This window comes from Giraffa tippelskirchi, chromosome 3 (genome assembly GCF_054371585.1).
Source record: "Giraffa tippelskirchi isolate mGirTip1 chromosome 3, T2T-mGirTip1v1.2.pri, whole genome shotgun sequence".
Lineage (NCBI taxonomy): Eukaryota > Metazoa > Chordata > Mammalia > Artiodactyla > Giraffidae > Giraffa > Giraffa tippelskirchi.
Window position 1 is genome coordinate 72326762 of NC_137277.1, and position 24017 is coordinate 72350778.

Below are 24017 nucleotides of genomic sequence, written 5' to 3' on the forward strand. Positions count from 1 at the left end.
ATTTACTTCTAAAGTAACAATTCAGCTTTAGAGTGAATCTTTAGGATTTTCTATATTTAATATTATATCACCTGCAAATAACAATTTTATTTCTTCCTTTATGATTTGGATCCTTTATACTTCTTCACATTAGCTAATTACTCTAAAAACGACTTCCAGTATTATGTTAAGAATGGTGAAAGTAAGCATCCTTTTCCTGTTTCTGAACTTAGAAGTAAAGCTTTCAATTTTTTACCCTTGAGTATAACATTAGCTGTGGGTTTGTCTGATATTGCTTTTATTATGTTGAGGTATGTTCCTTCTATGCTTAATTTGTTGAGGGTTTTTATTTCTCAAAGAATGTTTGAAAGAATTTTGTCAAAATATTTTTCTGCATCTATTGAGAGGATCATATAAAATTCATCTTCTATTCTATTCATGTGCTATATCACATTTATTGATTTGCACATGTTGAATCATTCTTGCATGCTAGGGATAAATCCCAAATGATTAATATATATAATTCTTTTAATATATTTTTTAATTCAATTTCTGATATTTTGTTGAGAGTTTTTATATTGATATTCTTTGGGGATATTGGCCTGTAGTTTTCTTATTGTGTCTTTATTTGGCTTTGGTATCAGGGTGACACTGGCCTTGTCAAATGAGTTTGAAAGTATTGTGTCCTCTTCAGTTTTTTTGGAAGAGTTTGAGAAAAATTGGCATTGATTATTCCTTGAATGTTTGGTAGAATTCACCTGTGAAGCCATTTGGTCCCAGGGTTTTCTGTGTTGGGAGGTGTTTCATTATTCTTTTAATCTAAACTTAATCTAACTTTGCTCATTATTTATCTGTTCAGATATTCTATTTCTTCCTTGTCTAGTCTTTGATATCTTGTATGCATCTAGGAATTTATCCATTTCTTCTCAGTTTTACAATTTGTTCATGTGTAATTGTTCAAAGTAGCCTCTTATGTTAGTGCCAGCCTTTGCTGCCTGGAAAATTCCATAGACAGAGGAGCCTGGTGGGCTACAGTCTTGGGGTTGCAAAGAGTTGGATACGACTGAATGACTTTCACTTGTACAGTTTATACCAGAAATTGTCAAACTTTATGTAAAAGCCCAAAAACTTTCCTAGTAACTTTGGACACATAGTCAGACCCACTGTTTATCTAGTGCTAAAAAGCTAAAGCTCTTTCCAGCTTCATGCCATCTTTATTCTGAAATAAGCAGAAGAATATGAAATGTAAGAATAAGAAGAAATTACAATCTTGTTCAACCCCCTCATTTTAGAGGAGAAAATTTATTCCTAGAGAAGTTCTTATTTACCTCAAGTCATGCCTCGTAGTGGTTGAAGCCACACTGGAACTTCCTAGAACCTGTGTGTAATCCTGAGTATAGCCACAGGAGCCCTGAAACATGAATGTTCTGGATGGTGAAGGAGTCTATTAGAAAAGGAGATTTTTAGACAGGTCTAAATTGTTAGGAAGCTCCTCCTTAAACTGAGCTAACATCTACCTCCAGTTTGAACTTTCTATTCTTTTAAATTTATTCCAAATCTAATGCAAGTCAGAATGAAGAACATGATAAAATCAAATGCAAGTAATACATAGAATGAGATTTCAGCAATGCTTTATGAAGGGAAGACCTTCAGCCTGAGGGTGGAAACAAAGACAGGTCATTGTTGGGAGATAGTTAATGGGTATGGCAAGATTAATGGTTATCAATGTATTCAAGAATCTTGACTACTGACATCCTATAGAACTTTCTTCAGTGATGGAAATATTCTGTCTGCACTATCCAATATGATACCAGACATATGAATCTATTGTGTACTCAAATGATGTGAATATGACAAAATTAAGACTCAGAGCTTTACTACTCAAAATATGGTATGGAAACAGCAGCAGCATCACCTGGGAGCTCATTAAAAATGCAGACTCTCAGCCCCACCCCAAACCTACTGAATCAAAATCTGTACTTTTTACAGTGTAGTGACATAGACTATACATATTTAAACTATGGTTAACACACCATCCTATTACAGAATTAGAGTTTCCTAAGCCTGACTATATATTTACCTTTATGAGTATGTTGTATACTTTCACATGTTTTCATGAAACTGGTTAGAATCTTTTCATTTCAGCTTGAACTCCTTTCAACAGTTCTTGCAAGGCAGAGCTGGGGAAATGAACTCTTGCAGTTTTTCTTTTCTTCTGATCTGGGAAAATTTTTATTTCTCCTTTATATCTGGAGAAAAAAATTTTCCAGATTGATATTCTTGGCTGGCAATTTTTCTTTTAACACTCTGAGTATTTTCTACTCTCCTAGTGTTCTACTAGGAATGCTATTCTACTCTCCTAGCATATAGGGTTTCTGCTGAGAAATCCTATGTGCTAGATTTCTCAGCATATAGAATCTTATATACAGATTCTTATCTACTTCTTTCCCAATATTCTTCCTCCTTCCAGTCATGCAGGTTCTACTTCAGTACTGAGTGCTTCTGATTGCTGGGCTATATAGATTCCAAGGGTTCTCAACAGGATTCTCATATGGGGCCAGGAGACACTCTCCAGAGAAGGTGAGGCACAGCTCCTTGCCTGGGCTCGAGCAAATCAGGCTCAAAGTAGGCCACTGGTTGGGATGACTACTTGGGCACTGCAGGTATGAACTCAGTTTCTACCAAGATTCCTGTGCTGGTAACAGCAAGCCCCTCCCCCTTCTCCATCACAGTCAGATTACCAGTGGTTGAGCCCCAGCAGATTCCACTACAATCCTAAGGGGTGAGATCAGAGTAGGGGTTCCCACAAAAACAAAAAGACCCATGATGCTGGGAGGAGGTGGCTAGTTGTTCCGCTGGGCTCTCTTTCACCACTGGAGGAACAGAGGCTCAAGGAGACCTCTCCTGGTACCGTGCTGGCCTGGAGAAGGGGCAATGTGGTCAACTTGTAGGTGTTTCTCTTACCTTCTAATGCACTCTGTCTTCATCTCTGTCGTCTGGGGGTTGCTTCGGCCTCACCACTGTGCTCTAGGGTTCTCTTGGTGGTGCCTTGCTCTTGAATAATTGTTAGTTGTTCCTCTTGTGAGGGGAGTAAAGTCAGAAACAACCTATGTCATCATTTTGGTGAAGTCACTCTCCTAAAGTTTGACTTATCTTTGTAAAATTAGAATTCTATTAGGTTAAATCATACCCACTATAGTAGTTTCATAAATATCATTGATATTGCTGTAACTTCTTGCATTATTCTTAGAGCTATATTCTATTCTTCCTGGAAAAAGACCTTGGAAATTCAATAGCATCATTGCACATAAAATTTTTCATCTAATTATCAAGTCTCTTCTTAGTTAAGAAGAGGGCCAAAGGATGAGGAGGACAAGGAGGATGAGAAAGAGGAGGAGGTGGTGGTGGAGGCAGAAGCAGCTAGTAGACTTAGCAATAATATATATAATGTCTTTGCATCCAAGAGGACACAGAGTAATATTCCTAGGGACCATGATAACTACTCTGTAACAAGTTATTCTTTGAACTTGAAAGATTAACTTTGTCCTAAGGACCAAGTCCTTCTTTATGTATGTAGAAATATCTGCTCCATAATTTAAAAAAAAAAAAGTCAGTGGAAAGTATAATTAGGAGTGTCTCAAATGTGTTTTAAATAAAATATGAGGATTTTTTTAAATTACAATAGTCAGTACTATAATGTAGCATCTGTAAAACTTTAAAAATTAATATTATTGCAATGTAGCCTTCTTTAAACTGATAACTAAGTTTGAGATTCTTCTCTGATACAAGACTACTGATATATAACATTTGTCACTAGATTTCTAAAAGCAAATGAAACATTTTGAAACTGTCTGACAACTACAAACAGCATATGTCTAGAACCCAGAAGAGGCGAGGAGGACCATGCAGGGTGAACAGATCAGGTTAACCAATTTACCTCGAGGGATTATTTTTGAAGTTTCTCAGGATGAAGGTGGAGTAAGAAATAATGTACCACTGACTCGGCACCAACAGACCTAAGAGCTCTGAGGATAAGCACTCCACCCACACACAGCTGCATGGCCCAATTTAAGCATGTGATTTTGAGAGGAAAACGTTGGGAAAAAAACAGTCAGAGATTGCACAATTCAGGAGATTTTTGCCAAAGTGCTCCCCAGCTTGCCTGAGACACCCTGGATCTGGCTCTCAGACATGCTGAAAGGGCTTTCCTTGATCTCTGCAAAGCCAGAAGCAAGGCTGCTATAGCAGCCAACTGATTCTCTTGGGTCAGTTAGACCCAAGTTCAACAGCCTTGTAACATCTGGGCTACAGCAGAGAAAGATCCTTCTCTTTGTTCTTGTTTCCAACATCAGCTCAGTGCAAAACTAAGTTAACTAAATAATACTCTGTCTGCCTTTTTATATTTCCTTGTGTGATTGTCCTAAATAAAAATAGGGCAGAGTTTGTCCTCTAATCAAGTTCTGGTAGTAGACTTCCCATTATAATATGTTTTTTAAGAAACATTAAATATCCTTATTCAGTGGTGAACTAGTTAAAACTTGCCATAAATAAGAAAAATGGAATTCTTCAATGGTAAAACTGGATAAGAACAACAGTAAGTTAGAGGTAGAAATAGAATTCTTAAAAGCATTATTATTCCTGTGAAGATAAAAATAACCCTTTATTCTATGTTATATGCTCTATTTCAAAAGATACTTGGGAGACCTGGGTTTGATCCCTGGGTTGGGAAGATCCCCTGGAAAAGGGCATGGCAACCCACTCCAATATTCTTGCCTGGAGAATCCCCATGGACAGAGGAGTCTGGCGAGCTACAGTCCATGGGGTTGGACACAACTGAGCAACTAAGCACACAGAGAGAAGATACTTAATAGCTTCAATATATTTGATTTTTTTGAATCTGGTTGTCAAGTCCACTCCTCTAAACAAAGAAAGTGGGTGTGAAGGAGAGAAAAGAAATCCAAAAAAAAACAGAAAGAAAGAAAAAGAAAATGAAGAAAGAAGGTGTAAAACAATAAATAGATTCCCCTTCTTTAGTATCAGAGGGCTTACAACTCTGCTCAGTGTTATGTGGCTGCCTGGATGGGAGGGGGCTTTAGGGGAGAATAGATACACGTATTTCTATGTCCCTTCGCTGTTCACCTGAAGCTATCACAACATTGTTAATCGACTATACCCCAATACAAAATACAAAGTTCAAAAGAAAAAAAGATATCAAAGGGCTTGCAGTAAAGCTCCTGGGGATGATGGCAAGCAGTTTGATAAAGTATGGTGTGCTTTAGGACTTTTGTATTTATTTCTTCATAAGCAATAGAAAGGACAATGTATGACTGTCAGAATTGTCCTAGGGCCCTAAGAGAAAAAATTGACAACCAGCATAGTTTTTCCAACACAAATAGGCATCTAGATATCACATGTGGACATTTCCTATATGGTCCATGGGTTAGGACTCAGCACTTTCGCTGCTGAGGGCCCAAGTTCAATTCTTGGTCAGGGAACTAAGATCCCACAAGCCACATTGCATAGCCAAACACAAATAAATAAATAAATTGCCTTAAAAAAAAAAAAAGTCACATATGGCCATAGTGTGGTTTATAAAACAAAAATGCACTTTAAGACACTGACCTTCCAGTACTATTTTTACTTATTAACCCTGGTATTATGTTACATGTGAGTTCTCTCTGTAACTTTAGCAGGGAACCAGCATAATTCTCTTCTAACTGATGCTTGGATGATAGATATTTTAAGCTTCTTCAGCAGTCTACAACCTCCAGCTACTTGAATTCAAACTGTATAGAACCTCAACACTTCCTATTTAGCACAATTAACTTTCCCCTGAAAACAGTTAACTTACTATTTTAACATTTAATTACTTTATGCTAAAGACATGTGCATTACAATAGATTCACTAAGTCCATTAGTTGATCCACATGACATGGGCCTTTCTGATCATGACTATATGAAAATAGAAGATATGGGGAGATAGTGTCTCTAAGGTAACAGAAGATTTGAAGGAGTCCAATAAAGAAAGATATTCAGCATTCTATACAATTGTTCACTAATAAATAAATTGTGACTTGTTCAATCAGTGAAACTTTATGCAGCCACTGAAAATGAAGATTATAAAATATACAAAAACCATGAAAATGTATATTCTATGTATTAATTTTTAAGAAAAAGTTATATTCAAAATTATGTGCTTATGCTTAGTGGCTTCAGTCACATCCAACTCTTTGCCACCCCATGGGCTGCAGCCCACCAGGCTCTTCTGTCCACGGGATTCTCTAGGCAAGAATATTGGAGTGGGATGCCCTCTTCAGAGGATCTTCTCCACCCAGGGATTAAACCCATATCTCCTGCATCTCCTGCATTACAGGTAGATTCTTTACCGCTGAGCCACTGGGGATACATTGTGTATATATGCATGTATACACATTTGACCACAGTCTTGAAAATATATTGAAAAATATACCTGGAGAGAAAATGAATCAAAATGTTCACAATTTCTATGTCAGAGCTGAAGATTATGTACTATTATTTTTGTTCTCTCTAGAAGTTTTTATAATTCACTTTTTAAAATATTTACTTGTTTTTATTTTGGGCTTCTTTGAGTCTTCATTGCTGCGTGCAGGCTATCTCTAGTTGTGGTGAGCAGGGGCTACTCTTCGTTGCAGTGCACTGGCTTCTTATTGAGGTGGCTTCTCTTGTTGCCGAGCACAGGCTTGAGAGCACAGGCTCAGTAGCTGCAGTGTATGGACTTAGTTGCTCCACGACATGTGGAATTTTCCTGGACCAGGGATGGAACCCCTGTCCCCTGCACTGGCAGGTAGATTCTTTACCACTGGACCATCAGGGAAGTCTGATCATTCATTTTGTTTTTAACCATTTTGGTAAAAGAAAAAAGATGTGGAAGTCATTGTGGAAAACTTCTAAGAATTTTTTTTAACAAATCCAGTGTGGCTCATACAATATGTTTTACCACATTGGTAGAGATCTTTAGAATTTATCTATCATGATTCAAGTAACTTTAAAAACAGATGTATACCCCTAATTAAAATATACAAAATAAAATTCCTGAATGAAATGAGTTCTTTAGTTTCCAAAAAGCACAAATTCTTTATTTATGACAAAAGTTTAGCCACAAAATGGAAATCCCCTTTTCTTTTGAAGTAAGAGCATATAATTGGAATTTTTAACATACAATGCCAATGGGAACAATTGTTAAATTATTAAGAAATGCTTAATTGTATGTTTGAGAAATTGCGTTATTTCCTGACATAACTCTTCAATTTAACTATTATTTTCCTATTTTTAAAAAGTGGGAGCTATTAGTCCAAAGTGAAGAAAATAAAATGGCTACTTTTTATAGAGTTTTAAATGTTTAAGGGTTTCTAAGCATTTTATGCTCAAAGCTAATCATATATCTCCAGTTCTATCTGTAATATTATTGGCATAATATTCTCTTACACAGCTTCACCAGCTTTTAACCTCCCTGACACTTTTCCTGTATTTGTGCTCCGTTTAACACAAGCAAACACAAAGCTTCCTGTGTGATGGTGATAACATATGCCTGGCTTTGTTGTTGGCTGCTGGAGTGAAAGGGAAGACAATGCCCTTTAACCTGTGCAAAGTAGAATAAAGCTTATCAGATCCTCTCCAGATATCATTAAAGGAAATGGGCCATGAAGGTTGCCTCTGTTAGGAAACACATATTTTAGAAAACTGTCGCTGCTAATCCTTTTTGTTTGGGCACTAGAAAATTACTCCTACAAACTTCAGTCCTTCCAGACAATGAAATTATACCAGGATAAACTGAAAAAAGTAACAAGAAAAGCATAACAGGCAATAAATTATTCTCTTGCAATCACTATGGCAAATGCTCTTTACCAAAAGAATTAAGTCACTATGACCATTGGAAATTGAGTCTGAAATCCATTGTGTTTAAAAGTTAAGAACTAAGGCAAATTTTTATAAATTTGTTTATAAAATACAATTATATAATTTTACTTGTATTTAAGTTGCAGTTGTTTTATTCCCAGCTATGTTTATTTAGGCTCTTAGGATATTCTGTTAGGCAGAGTACTGATGGTTGAACATTCAAATCTCCTTGCCCCCTCCCCAATTTCTATCCTTACATACACAAGAAAATTGTTAGTCCTAATAAACAAAGTCAACAAAGTTGTAGGATAGAAAAATCAACACACAAAAATCAGTTGTGTTTCTATATAGTAACAGCAAGCAGTCTTAAAGGCAATTAAGAAAACAATCCTTTTTCTAATAGTATCAAAAAAGAATAAAATATTTAGGAATAAACTTAACTAAGGAGATAAAAAAAAACTTGTATACTGAAAGCTACAAAACATTGCTGAAAGAAATGAGACAGTCCAGGTTCAGTGCATGATACAGGGTGCTCGGGGCTGGTCACCAGGATGACCCGGAGGGATGGGATGGGGAGGGAGGTGGAAGGGGGGTTCTGGAAGGGGAAAACATGTACACCCATGGTGGATTCATGTCAATGTATGGCAAAACAAATACAATATTGTAAAGTTAAAAAATAGAAAATAAACTAATTTAAAAAAAACAAATAAATAGAAAAAGATTTCATGTTCGTGGATCAGATGACATACATTGCTAAAATTTCCATACTACCCAAAATTATCTATAGAATCAATCCAATACCTATCAAAATCCCAATGGTATTTTTACAGAAATAGAAAAAAACAATCCCTAAATTCATATGGAACCACAAAGGACCCCAAATAACCAGAATAATCTTGAAAAAGAACAAATCAGGATGCTTCCAACTTCAAGATTTCAAAAACATATTACAAAGCTCCAGTAATCAAAATAGCACAGTACTGGTATAAAGACAGACACATAGATCAACAGAAAAGAATAGAGATCCCAGAAATAAACCCATGCATATACATTCAATTAATCTTCAACAAAAGCGCCAAGAGTACACAATGAAGAAAAAATAGTTTTCAACAAATGGTGTTGGGAAAATTAGATCTCCACATGTGAAAGAATAAAATTAGACCCTTATCATACATGATATACAAAAATCAACTCAAAGTAAATTAAAGACTTAAACATTATACCTAAAACTGTAAAACTCCTAAGAAAAATACATCAGGAAAATCTGTGACATTGGTCTTGGCAACGATTTCTTGAATATGACCCCAAAAGCACAGGCAACAAAACCAAAAGTACACAAGTGGGACTGCATCAAACTTTTAGTTTTTTTAAGCTTCTTTAGCTTTTTAAGCTTCTTCACAACAAAGGAAACAACAAGCAAAATGAAAACACAACCTATGAAATGGGAGAAAATATTTTCAAACCATCTATCTTATAAAAGGTTGGTTGCTAAGCTATGTGAGGAACTCCTGCAGCTCAATAGCAAAAAATAAATCAGAAACCTGATTTTTAAAATGGGCAAAAGATTTGAATAGATATTTCTCCAAAGCAGACATACAAATGGTCAACAAGTATATGAAATAGTGTTCAATATCACTTATCATCAGGGAAATTAAAATCAAAACCACAATGAGATGTTACCTCATATCTGACAGAATGGCTATCATCAAAAAAAAAAGAAAAGTAAAGAAACTCAGAAAATAAAAAATGTTGATGAGAATATGGAGAAATTGAAAAACTTGTGCACTGTTGGTGGAAATGTAAAATGGAAGACAGTTTGAAAGTTCTTCAAAAATTAAAAATAGAATTACCATATGCTCCAGCAATCCTACTTCTGTGTACAGTATTTATCCCAAAGATTTGAAACGTGGATCTCAAAAAGGCATCTGTACCTCTGTATTCATTATAGCATTGCTCATAATACCTAATGTAGAAACAACCTGGATGTCCATCGGTAGATTAATAGATAAAGAAAATGTTGTATATACATACAGTAGAAAATTATTCAACCATAGAGTGTTTCCCTAGCGGTCCAGTGGTTGAGAGTCCACCTGCCAATGCAGGGGACATGGGTTCAATCCCTGCTCCAGGAAGATCCCACATGCTGTGGAGAAACTAAGTCTGTATGCCACAACTGCTGAGCGCACGCACTGCAACTCCTGAAGCTCCCATGCCCTAGAGCCTGTGCTCTGCAGCAAGAGAAGCCACCACAGTGAGAAGAACACCCACCACACCTAGGAGTACCCCCCACTCTCCACAATAAGAGAAGGCCTGCATGCAGCAATGAAGACCTAGCACAGCCAAAAATAAGTAAGTCTTCTTTTAAAATAAAAAATTATTCAGTCATAAACAAAGAAGGCAATGCTGTCACATGCTGTGGCATAGATTAACTTTGAAGACTTGACGCTAAGTGAAACAAGCCAGTCACAGAAGAATAAATAATGTACAGTTCAACTTACATGAGGCATCCAAGTAGTCACACTAATCAAAGCACAAAGTAGAATGGTGATTTCCAGAGCTGGGGAGAGGGAGAAATGTGGAGCTGCTGTTTGATGGGTATAGTTTCCATTTTAGAAGATCAAATAGTTTTAAAGATTTTCTGTACAATATGTGCTTATAGTTAGCATTGTTGCTCTCGTTATTGTTTAGTCGGTTGGTCGTGTCCAACTGTTTGCGACCCATAGGCTGTAGTCCGCCAGGTTCCTTTGTCCATGGGATTTTCCAGGCAAGAATACTGGAGTGGGTTGCCATTCCCTTCTCCAGGGGAAGAGAAGGGATTCCTGACCCAGGGATAAAACCCACACCTCTGAATCTCCTGCATTGTAGGCATATTCTTTACCACTGAGCCACCTGGGAAGTTTGTTTAATACATATAAGCCTTATTTTCCCCATCTAAAAAAAGTGGGAACAAAAAAGTACCTCTCTAATAAAAATATGGTGACATCAGAGATGTAAAGTTCTTAGAATAATACCTGTAGTTGTAAGTTCCCTTATTATTATCTCTGCTTCTTTCATTGTCTACACTGAATCACTAACGTTCAACATAGCTGTTGCCAAATTCTAAATTCATAACCACCTAGTCCTTCTCCCCAACTGATTCATCATCCTGTTTGAGCACTGAACATTACAACACAATAATTTGACTAATATTGGGTCAGCTGTCCTCTATTGCTTAAATAATTTGAGGCACACAGAGTATCCCTGTCTAGGAGATGTGAACCTGCTGAGTTCACATGACGGTGGAACATGTCTTAGATACTGTGTCCTGAGTCTGGAAACTACACAGGTAAGTTATTAGTCACTATTACAGTCATTTCTCTGTTGCTCTTTCCAACAAATTAGTGGCACATATAGGACCAGAGGGCTTCCCTCGTAGCTCAGTCGGTAAAGAATCTGCCTGCAGTGCAGGAGACCCAGGTTCGATCCCTGGGTTGGGAAGATCCCCTGGAGAAGGAAATGGCAACCCACTCCAGTATTCTTGCCTGGAAAATCTCATGGACAGAAGAGTCTGGGGGGCTGCAGTCCATAGGGTCTCAAAGAGTCAGGCACGACTGGGCAACTAACACTTACTTACTTGTAGGGCCAGATCCAAAGTGGACTGATTTTTACTTGAGGGTTTTTTTCTCTACTCCATACCTCTAAATAGATATTTTATACTGAGTGAGTAATTTCACCTTTCTGATCACTTAGTTTCTCAACTATATAATGTGATTTTTTGGGGGGGGGGACTGCATCACATTGCTTGCAGAATCCAGTTCCCAGACCAGGGACTGAACCTGGGCCATGGCAGTAAAAGCACCGAGGCTTAACCACTGGATCACAAGGGAATTCACATATATAGTAATTTATATAGATCACTGTTTTTCAAACTATCTCCATGCAGCTATGGCAGATGGCAGCTCACAGGCACAGCACTCTTGCACAGATGAGATAGACAACAGGTCATTCCTGGCACTTTCTCTGTAACTTTAGCCCTTTTCTTACAACTCAAAATTGTATGCAAATCAGTCGGTGAATCAGGGCACTTAACCTAACTAGATAATCTCTAAAACATCTTCCATTCTGAGTTCTAATTCTAAGACAGTTAAAGACAAATTCAAAGTCGTTTTAGGTAACCTAGGTAGCATAAATTTCCTACAATTCTCCAGTCATCTAGTAGCCTTTTTATATTAAATTAATAAAGATTTGGGTAAGCATTCTCAAGAATGAGTGTTTTATATGTACTAGAAAAAAGGAAAGTGGTCATCCCTTAGACTGCTGAATGGCTAATAAAATCACAGAATTATTTCTGTCTATTAACACTTGCAGAATTATGTTATGAAATATTGAGAAAGATATATGGAGTTTACTATTCAATCCCAAACACAGCTTACTTTATTATTCTTAGCACTATTTCAAGAAATAATTCATGGAATGTCTCATATACAAAAGGATAATTCATTTCTAATATCTTTCAAGTATATTTTTGGTTCATCATTAAATATGTGCAATTCCTTCAGTCAAACACATTAACCCTCTTTGTAAAACAGTTTGACAGAAAATAGACAAATCTCAAATTATCTTCCTTCTAAATTATTAGGATGTTATATTAACAAAAAATATTTCTTAGTTTTATATTATCTTATTCCGATATTTCTACAGTGCTAAGCTCTCTGAAGCTATTCCCAGTGAGTGCACCCTACATTAATGGCAGAGAGAACAATTCTTTAAGCACAGGATTTCCAGTTCAGTGTCTGCAAAACTGCAATGATCTTGGTTTGGAATAACTTTGAGCCAAATATTTAATAGTAAATAATAATAGTAAATACATGAAAGTCCCCAGACAAAAATGTGGGTCTACCTAAAAAAAATACTTTTTATTCATTTTCTATTTTGTCTTAAAGACATTAACTTATATTCCTTCAATTTTCCAAAGTATATGATATGTTCTATTCTTTATTCTGGGCTTCCCCGGTGACTCAGTGGTAAAGAATACACCTGCCAATGCATATTCCTGGGTCAGAAAGACCCCCTGGAGAAGGAAATGGCAACCCACTACAATATTCTTGCCTGGGAAATCCCATGGACTGGCTATAGGCCATGGGGTCGCAAAGAGTCAGATATGACCCAGTGACTGAGCACACATGCATTTTTTAAGATTATATTTGCCTAATTAAGATAACAAAATGTACCAGTTAAGCAACTTTATATTAACAATTATGAGACTATAATGATGGATAGCATGGCCAGTGCATTCCTATCAAGACTCACTATATTTTCTGATTTCTCTTTCTAGAGAATAATCTGAAAATCATGCTTAAATTGGACTTTAGAAGAGAATTGCAATATTGGAATCAGTGAACAATATAGTTTTCACAATTCTGCAATCATTCCAGAAAATATTGGAACAAGCCTAGTAAGATATCATGACAAATCATAATGGTGTAGAATTGAAATTGTTTAAGTGAACTGAGAGGTTGGAATTCTCCGCGAAAATCTTTAGGTGCCAGACTATTTTGTGTATAGCATGAAGTTACTGTAGGAAATAGTAGTGGACATTTTCAAACTATAGTAATCAGAATTCTGAAACTGTGAGCCTCAAATTCACCCTCAGCTGGTTTCTAAACTTGATGATACTTTCTCAGCAAGGAATGTCATTGACTGCAAATAACGTAATTGTTGTTGTTATTGTTGAGTTGCTAAGTCATGTCTGACTCTTGGCAACCCCAAGGACTGCAGCACAACAGGCTTCTCTGTCCTTCACCATCTCCCAGAGTTTGCTCAAACTCATGTCCATTGAGTCACTGAGTTTCATCCAACCATCGCATCCTCTGTCGTCTCCTTCTCCTCCTGTCTTCAGTCTTTCTCAGCATCAGGGTCTTTTCCAATGAGTTGGCTGTTCCCATTAAGTGGCTGAAGTATTGGAGCTTCAGCTTCAGCATCAGTCCTTCCAATGAATATTCAGGACTGATTTCCTTTAGGATGGACTGGTCGGATCTCCTTGCAGTCCAAGGCACGCTCAAGAGTCTTCTCCAATACCACAGTCCTAAAATATCAATTCTTTGGTGCTAAGCCTTCTTTTTGGTCCAACTCTCACATCCACATGTGACTACTGGAAAAAACATAGCTTTGACTATAGGCACCTTTGTCAGCCAAGCAACATCTCTGCTTTTTATATGCTGTCTAGTTTTGTCATTGTTTTTCCAAGAAGCAAGTGTCTTTTAATTTCACAGCTTCAATCACTGTCTATAGTGATTTTGGAGCCCAAGAAAATAAAATCTGCCACTGTTTCCATTTTTTCCCCATGTATTTGCCATGAAGTAATGGGACCAGATGCCATGATCTTAGTTTTTTAAATGTTGAGTTTTAAGCCAGCTTTTTCACTGTCATCTTTTACCTTCAAGAGGCTCTTTAGCTTTCTTCACTTTCTGCCATTAGAGTGGTATTATTTGCATATCTGAGGTTTTTGATATTTTTCCCAGCAGACTTGATTCCAGCTTGTGATTTATTCATCCAACCCAGCATTTTGCATGATGTATTCTGTATGTAAGTTAAATAAGTAGGGTGACAATATACAGCCTTGATGTACTCCTTTCCCAATTTTGAGCTAGTTTTGCTGTTCCATATCTGGTTCTAATTGTTGCTTCTTGACCTACATACAAGTTTCTCAGGAGGCAGGTAAGGTGGTCTGGTATCTTCATTCCTTTAAGAATTTTCCAAGGTTTGTTGTAATCCACATGGGCAAAGGCTTTAGCATAGTCAATGAAGCAGAAGTAGATTTTTTTCCTGCAATTCTGTTGCTCTTCTATGATCCAACAGATGTTGATAATTTAATCTCTGGTTCCTCTCTTTTCTAAATCCAGCTTGTACATCTGGAAATTCTTGGTTCACATACTATTGAAGCCTAGTTTGAAGGATCTTGAGCATTATCTTACTAGCATGTGAAATGAGGGCAATGGTATAGTAGTTTGAACATTCTTTGGCATTACCCTTCGTTGAGATTGGAATGAAAACTGACCTTTTCCCATCCTAATGGCTTAAATAACAAACATATTATTATCTCACATAATAAGAAATCTGAAGGTGGGCAATTTTAAGGTTTGTTGACAAACTAATGATGATGGAGTCTGGAATTTTGTCTCTGCAGTTCTTTTGGCCTTTCCTTCATGCTTGCAAGATAGCTGCCATAGTTCCAGACATCATTTGTCTAAAGCAGGATTCTAGAAGGGAACAACCAGTGGGACTGGAGTAAGATAAATTTGTATTCCTCCTTCCTTTTAAAAGAGGGGAAAATCTTTCCTAAATGTTCTCTAACAGATGTTTCCTGTCTTCTTATTTGTCTAAACAATTTCATATGTCCATTCCTGGGTGCAAAGAATTGTGGGAAGGGAACTACTTGGCTAAGGTAAATATGATTGCCATGATTGGCTCAAACCACTTTTGTGTCTGCACAGGTAAATTTGAGATTCCATTAGTATTTAAAGAGGGTGAGTCTCAGATGGAAAAAAAAAGAATAAACTACTGACCCATGTAATAACATGGATGAATCTCAAAAGCATTGTGCTAAGTGAAAGAAGCCAGAATCAAAAGGCTACATACTGTGTGATTCAATTTATGAAATTCCAAAAAAGGCAAAACTATGTTTGATAGAAATCAGATCAGTGGCTTCCCGAAGTGGGAAAGGGAATCAACTACAAAGAAGCATAGAGGTTTTTCAGACAGTGGAAATCTTTTCTATCTTGATTGCCGTGATAAATTACTATTTAAATTTGTCAATTTTCATAAAACTATACACCTAAACACAGTTACTTTTACTCTATGTAAATTATACTTGAATAAACAAAAGTTAGAGGTTTCTCCTACAAAGATAATTAACAGTATATTACAGCTCCTGCTTTTGCTGTTTGTCCCTGAGATCCTTAGCATATTTTGAAATCTCACATGGAGATCTAGAATTAAGTCAATATTTTAAAGACCCTACCCCAAAACTAGCGTACACCTGAAAAATCATTTCAATAGAGACTACTTAAGGAAAAAAAAATTCAGGTATGTCACAAACCTCCTGCAATAATCTTTAGCAGTTGTTTTGGCCAAAATCTCTTTCCCAAGGTCAGTGACAACATGTGGAGCCAAACTTGGCCAGAATATACTCCTCTGGCTGCTCTCTTTGTGCACAGAAACTTGTGTGCCTTTAGAGGATAGGTAATTAATATAAACATGTAATCAGATACACATAAAAGCAGTCATAGTTCAGTGTTAAAAAAAATTTAGAAAATGATCTTACAAAATTTCTTTGCAAAGAAATTTCTGAAATAGAAAACCTGTTTTCAGCCTCTTTCTTCTTCTTCAATTATACCATTAATATCAAGGTGAAGAAAGTAAAATATAAAATAGTTAAATATTTTCTTACAATAGTTAAGCCCTAGTACTTAATCTTGTTAAAAGAGACAGTTTAGCTTCTCACATTTGGTTCATATGATGCCTCTAAATTAACAACCAAGTTATATTGGATAAAATTCTAGATGTATTTCTATTGAGTATTAACCTTTGGTCTAATGTTTAAGTACAAACAGTGTAGGAACAATGATAATTGAGCAGGACAGTCACTAAAACTAGGCAACAGGCCTAAAAGACTGATAAATGACTTTCTCTGCGGCATAATTCCTCTTGATTTGGTTCATATGGCAGTATTCTTTATGAAGTTACTAACAAACTAGGTATACACAATAGCAAGTTTGAATAAAATCTGAGAAATACAATTATTTCTAGGATTTTAAAAATCCAGCTATTTAAAAATCACATAGACCCATCAAATATTTGAATATTCTTCACTTTATCCAAATGTTTTGATAATTTAGAGGAAAATTACGAATGAGAAACTGTGGAAGCAAAATGAGCTAAAATTTTTGAGTAAATTTTGTGAAGCAGTTGATAGGCATTTGAACGAATATTTGTGTCATTTGAAACAATGGACGGTCTCTAATATCTGCTCTAAAATGCAAATGGTGATTTGCTACTATCTTATGCCAATTGTCTTAATGTGGTTAACCTGACAGGTCACTTTGGGATCAGAAGTACTCTGTTGAAATCAGCTTTAAAATGTGCAGCAGCTTCCCCCAAATTTCTCAAGCTTGTTAGTTGAAGATTCAAGCATAATACCCTCATAAACAGAGCAGTTCTGCTGAGTAACCAGAGTTAACCTCTCAAAGCAAAGCATTTCTATTAAAATAACTTGTTTGGCACATCATTAGGTCTGTACTATTATTAGTTCCATGCAAACAGATGTCTTCCTGGATGAAATCCAAGCCAGGCATCTTACTTTTTCCAGTTCAGTAAGTTTTCCACATGAGAAAGAGATACAATCTTGCAATTCCATTTGATTTGAATTGCAATCTACTCTTTTACAGTAAATATTACAACAATTTGATTCTTTACAAAAGCGAGAGAGTAAACTCCATGCTTTCTAAAAATGTAGATATACTAGCTAATGATGTAAAAATTAGTTCAAAAACAAAATATTTATAATCCTTTTGAGATTATCAGTATCCATTTTAACGAAAAATATGTATAATTTATGTCTAAAATATACATAGTAATATCAGAAATTAAAACACCCCTCGGAGGACCACTATTTGTGAAAGACTTTAAAAGGTACTGAATTCCTACACTGCAATTTTTAATATAGAAGCATAAATCCCCTTTTCTCTTTTCCCATGTAAATAAAGGTACATTTTAGCAATGTTTTCCATAGTAAAATAGTTTTTTTTCAATTTACTCTATTAAAGTTTGTACATCTAAAACTTAAAAGAAGTGTTACAAAGTCACCTACTTTTCCCATGATACACACTGACCTTGTTTCATTTAGTAGTAGAGTCCCCCTGAACATATCATTACCCAGCTAGATGCCATATTTCCCGGTTTCAGCAAAAAGGTTCATCTCCTTCAGAACTTTTTTTAAAATTTATTTATCTATTTTTTAACTTTACAATATTGTATTTGTTTTGCCATACATTGACATGAATCCACCATGGGTGTACATGTTTTCCCCTTCCAGAACCCCCCTTCCACTTCCCTCCCCATCCCATCCCTCCGGGTCATCCCTCAGGGCACACCAGCCCCAAGTGCCCTGTATCGTGCATTGAACCTGGACTGACGATTCGTTTCACATATGATAATTTACATGCTCCAGTGCCATTCTCCCATAGCATCTCGCCCTCACCCTTTCCCATAGAGTCCATAATACTGTACTGTTTATCTGTGTCTCTTTTGATGTCTCGCATACAGGGTTATCTTTACCGATTAACTAAATACCATATATATGTGTTAGTATACTGTATTGGTGTTTTTCTTTCTGTCTTACTTCACTCTGTATAATAGGCTCCAGTTTCATCCACCTCATTAGAACTGATTCGAATGTATTCTTTTTAATGGCTGAGTAATATTCCATTGTGTATATGTACCACTGCTTCCTTATCCATTCGTCTGCTGATGGACATCTAGGTTGCTTCCATGTTCTGGCTATTATAAACAGTGCTGCAATGAACATTGGGGTACACGTGTCTCTTTCAATTCTGTTTTCCTCAGTGTGTATGCCCAGCAGTGGGATTGTTGGGTCATATGGCAGTTCTATTTCCAGTTTTTTAAGGAATCTCCACACTGTTCTCCATAGTGGCTGTCCTAGTTTGCATTCCCACCAACAGTGTAAGAGGGTTCCCTTTTCTCCACACCCTCTCCAGCATTTATTGCTTGTAGTCTTTTGGATAGCAGCCATTCTGATGGGTGTGAAATGGTACCTCATTGTGGTTTTGATTTGCATTTCTCTGATAATGAGTGATGCTGAGCATCTTTTCATGTGTTTGTTAGCCATCTGTATGTCTTCTTTGGAAAAGTGTCTGTTTAGTTCTTTGGCCCACTTTTTGATTGGGTCGTTTATTTTTCTGGAATTGAGCTGCAGGAGTTGCTTGTATATTTTTGAGATTAATTGTTTGTCCATTGCTTCATTTTCTATTATTTTCTTCCATTCCAAGGGCTGTCTTTTCACCTTGCTTATAGTTTCCTTTGTTGTGCAAAAGCTTTTAAGTTATTAGGTCCCATTTGTTTATTTTTGCTTTTATTTCCAATATTCTGAGAGGTGGGTCATAGAGGATCCTGCTGTGATTTATGTCAGAGAGTGTTTTGCCTATGTTTTCCTCTAGGAGTTTTATAGTTTCTGGTCTATGTTTAGATCTTCAATCCATTTTGAGTTTATTTTTGTGTATGGTGTTAGAAAGTGTTCTAGTTTCATTCTTTTACAAGTGGTTGACCTGTTTTCCCAGCACCATTTGTTAGAGAGATTGTCTTTTCTCCATTGTATATTCTTGCCTCCTTTGTCAAAGATAAGGTGTCCATAGGTGTGTGGATTTATCTTTGGGCTTTTTATTTTGTTCCACTGATCTATATTTCTGTCCTTGTGCCAGTACCATACTGTCTTGATGACTGTGGCTTTGTAGTAGAGCCTGAAGTCAGGCAGGTTGATTCCTCCAGTTCCATTCTTCTTTCTCAAGATTGCTTTGGCTATTCGAGGTTTTTTGTATTTCCATATAAATTGTGAAATTATTTGTTCTAGTTCTCTGAAGAATACCGTTGGTAGCTTGATAGGGATTGCATTGAATCTATAGATTGCTTGGGGAGTATATTCATTTTCACTGTACTGATTCTTCAAATCCATGAACACGGTATATTTCTCCATCTATTTGTGTCCTTTGATTTCTTTCACCAGTGTTTTATAGTTTTCTATATATAGGTCTTTTGTTTCTTTAGGTAGATATATTCCTAAGTATTTTATTCTTTTCGTTGTGATAGTGCATGGAATTGTTTCCTTAATTTCTCTTTCTGTTTTCTCGTTGTTAGTATATAGGAATGCAAGAGATTTCTGTGTGTTAATTTTATACCTGCAACTTTACTATTTCATTGATTAGCTCTAGCAATTTTCTGGTAGAGTCTTTAGGGGTTTCTATGTAGAGGATCATGTCATCTGCAAACAGTGAGAGTTTTACTTCTTCTTTTCCAATCTGGATTCCTTTTATTTCTTTTTCTGCTCTGATTGCTGTGGCCAAAACTTCCAAAACTATGTTGAATAGTAGTGGTGAGAGAGGGCACCCTTTTCTTGTTCCTGACTTTAGGGGAAATGCTTTCAGTTTTTCACCATTTAGGATAATGTTTGCTGTGGGTTTGTCATATATAGCTTTTATTATGTTGAGGTATGTTCCTTCTATTCCTGCTTTGTGGAGGGTTTTTATCATAAATGGATGTTGAATTTTGTCAAAGGCTTTCTCTGCATCTATGGAAATAATCATATGGTTTTTATTTTTCAATTTGTTTATGTGGTGTATTACAATGAGTACCAAGCAAGCTTGGATTCTTGAGGTTCTCTCACTAAGTGGAGAAAATCTGCCTAGAAATAAATGCAGCACAAAAGAAAACAAAGCTGAGAGAAGAAAGAGGGCGGTCTTGATGATATTGTTTAAGTTTCTGCCTCCAGCTGTGCTAAAGTTACCTGCATCCTGGGCTTATGACTTTTCTGAGCAAATAATTTCCCACTTTTGTTAAAACTAATTAAAGTTGGATTTCTATTATTTGCAATTAAAGATAACTCTTGGCTAAAATAGCTGCTAATTACAGTCATTTAAATTGACTGAAAAATTCAGGACTTTTAATCTAAAAATAGTTCTTAACTTCAAAGTCATCCCCATGTTCCCAAGAATATCATCTGGAGATCCTTATTTTACATGGTCATTCTGGCCTATAACTGCTTTCAAGTTATTTGCCAAATACCACAGTGGTTTATCATCAAAAAGTATATTTCAGTGATCTATTAGCTCCTTCCATTGTTTTGAAAGTGAAAATTAGAAATGCCTTAATGTTCAAAAAGCTTTGTTTCTGAGTTCGTAGGGACATTCATTTTCTTACCAGCAGTACAAATTTTCCTTTTATTTGGTGTCCCAGTGATTTTCACACCCTGGGGTGATTAACACCTGATTGGATCTAAGATATGATTTTGTTTTCTAAAGTGAGAGAAGTATGGTTGCAAAAGGAAGTGAAAAAAGAATGCAAAGCATGATATCTTAATTCAAGTTCTCAGGCTTATTAATATTAACAAAGAGTGGATATGTGAGTTGAGGATAAGGACATTGACTCTCTTAAAATTATTCTAAGCCCATGTACTTTGTAAAGTCTTTGTGGAGCTCAAGAAGTACACGTATCTCAATTCAAAGATTGCTGGTCCACTGTCCCATTAAATCCCACTCTTAGGTCAGCTGGCTTTAACAACATTGAATGCCATGTTCTCTTTCTCCCTTTCTTGGAATATCCATATTACATCAGAATGTAGTCTACAGTACATATTCAGTATCTACACTTTCTCACTTTTCACATATTCCTCAGTCATACTGTTTATAAACAGTATGATGGCCTCAAAATGGCAAAACCAACTCAAAATCTTTCCTGCCAAAGAAAGATTCTCTTTCTGGAGTCTCAAATTTTAATGAATACCACTGTAAAGCCTTCTAAATTAGAAAATCCCCAATGGTCTTTCTCAATTTCTCAATCTTCTGCTTCCATATGTGACCACTCTTTATAGATCAAATTTCCTACACATGTATTGTCTCTATTCATGTCTATTTATCCTTTAACAAGTATTTATTACACACCTATTATGTTTCACGTACTGTTCTAATCATAATTAACAGAAGGAAAAGATAGACATGTTCCTTGTACTTCTAGACATGTGTATTTGTGTGTCTATATATACATCCATATACATACGTGTATATACATCCTCCATTTAAGAGTTGTATCATAAATTTTATTCAATTTGTTTCTAAAAGGTTGTTTTGCCTTTAGAGGTATCAATTTCTCTATATTCCTTCCCTGCAGTATGGAATAATTTAATATCCTAAAATTTCTGTAGTTTATATTGTTTGATATTGGCTTTTATTACATAATTTGATTAATATTGTAAGTAAATTAACACTGAAAATAAGCCTTTTACTATGAAAGACTAGCATGAAGAAGTGGAAATTCCTGTGAATTCTGAGGAAAATTTTCAAAGAAACATGACAAGATTATAATCTAAAATTAATTAATAAGATTTATGATATTTATTAAAATCAGAATACATTGCCACAGGAACTCCCCGCCCTTTGTTGCTGAAAAGTCATTACAGTATTGACCACATTAAATACAAATACCCAAAATGGTGCACTTTAATGCTTTTTTATGTACTGAATTTGAAAAATAATTCAGCATGTCATTTTTTTACTTAAAAATGTAGCAACAGCTGTATTAAGCAAAATGACAAATTTCTTGCATGCTAAGGAAAACAGAACTCAATATGAAATAATTTTCACAAATATAAAACTCTTTCTGTCCTTTGAAGATACAACCTAAGGCATGTCTTCACTATTTAATGTAAGCTAAAGCTGACATTCAGATGAATTAAGGTCAGGTTGACATAAAGCCAAAATCAGAGATGCTACATTGAGTAGTCATGGGGAAAAAAATAAGCTGAAAATACCTAAGTGATGAATTACCCAACTTGTCCTCTTAACTAGAAAGTAAACCAGTCAGCATGACACTAAGCTATTCAATTATTACTCATATTCTTTAAATCATATTTATAAATTAAATAACAGAAAGGGGAAATGCTGTACTTTTGATCTTCACTATTGACCAAATGTCTTTCATAAGCTGTTAAAGGAACAAATCACTAACTGAAAACCCAAAATACTGATGCAGGAAATGTACTCCTTACTGTCATTCCTATGTGTGATTGCTTTCTTTTTCCATTCCCTTGATGTAGACTACCACCCCAACAGCTGACATTAATTCTAATAGGTGAAACAAAAACAGACATTTGGGTAGACAATAATTATTATACCTACAAACTGACTACTTTATTAAATATACATTTCATATCATCATTCTTGTAAGGATTTTTTAAAAATATGTTTATGAACAACCAGAGATTTAATAATTGTTCACTCAGAAACATTCAGATTCACAGTGCTAAAGTGACACCTAGTGGAATAAAAACAGGAGTTCAGGGCTGCCAAGAAACCTGTTTTTAAGCTTTTCACATTTTATGGAGTAAATAGCACACACATACACACACACAAACATCCGATACACATATAAATATATGCCAAAACACCATATGGCCTTTGGAGCCAATTCAGTAAGAAATTACTTGACAGGAATTAAAAGCAGATGCTATTGGATCTCAAATAATAATACCTCACCAAATCCTTAGAAGAAATGGAGTAGCCCTCATAATCAACAAGAGTCTGAAATGCAGTACTTGGGTGTAATCTCAAAAACAACAAAATGATCTTGGTTCATTTCCAATGCAAACCATTCAATATCATAGTAATCCAAGTCTCTGCCCCAACCACAAATGCCAAAGAAGCTGAACAGTTCTATGAAGACCTACAAGACATTCTAGAACTAATAACAAAAAAAGGTGTCCTTTTCATCATAGGGGAATGGAATGCAAAAGTAGAAAGTCAAGAGATATCTGGAGTAACAGGCAAGTCTGGTCTTGGAGTACAAAATGAAGCAGGGCAAAGGCTAACATATTTTTGCCAAGAGAATGCACTGGTCATGGCAAATACTCTCTTCCAACAACACAAGAGACTCTACACATGGACATCACCAGATGGTCAATACCAAAATCAAATTGATCATATTCTTTGCAGCCAAAGATGGAGAAACTCTATACAGTCAGCAAAAACAAGACCAGGAGGTGACTGTGGCTCAGATCATGAACTTCTTATTTCAAAATTCAGACTTAAATTGAAGAAAGTAGGGAAAACCACTAGGCCATTCAGGTATGACCTAAGTCAAATCCCTTATGATTATACAGTGGAAGTGACAAACAGATTTAAGGCATTAGACTTGGCAGATAGAATCCCTGAAGAACTACAGACAGAGGTTCATAACATTGTACAGGAGGTGGTGATCAAAACCACCCCCAAGAAAAAGAAATGCAAAAATGCAAAATGGTTGTCTGAGGAGGCCTTACAAATAGCTGAGAAAAGAAGAGAAGCAAAAAGCAAAGGAGAAAAGGAAAGATAAACCCATCTGAATGCAGAGTTCCAAAGACTAGC

The 24017-nt window shown here is 35.9% G+C and overlaps 1 long non-coding RNA gene across 2 annotated transcripts; it reads right to left on the bottom strand.

Annotated features, from left to right (window-relative positions):
* Positions 1-1247: 1247 nt before the first annotated feature.
* Positions 1248-23331, bottom strand: LOC145541850 (uncharacterized). Of its 2 annotated transcripts, none has more exons than XR_014079356.1 (4): positions 23146-23331; positions 2944-3057; positions 2060-2228; positions 1248-1390 (listed from the first exon to the last, which is right to left on the bottom strand). It is a non-coding gene; the product is annotated as an uncharacterized LOC145541850 (long non-coding RNA). The 2 variants fall into 2 exon arrangements; XR_014079357.1 differs by having other exon boundaries at positions 23151-23323.
* Between the last annotated feature and the right edge of the window lie 686 nt (positions 23332-24017).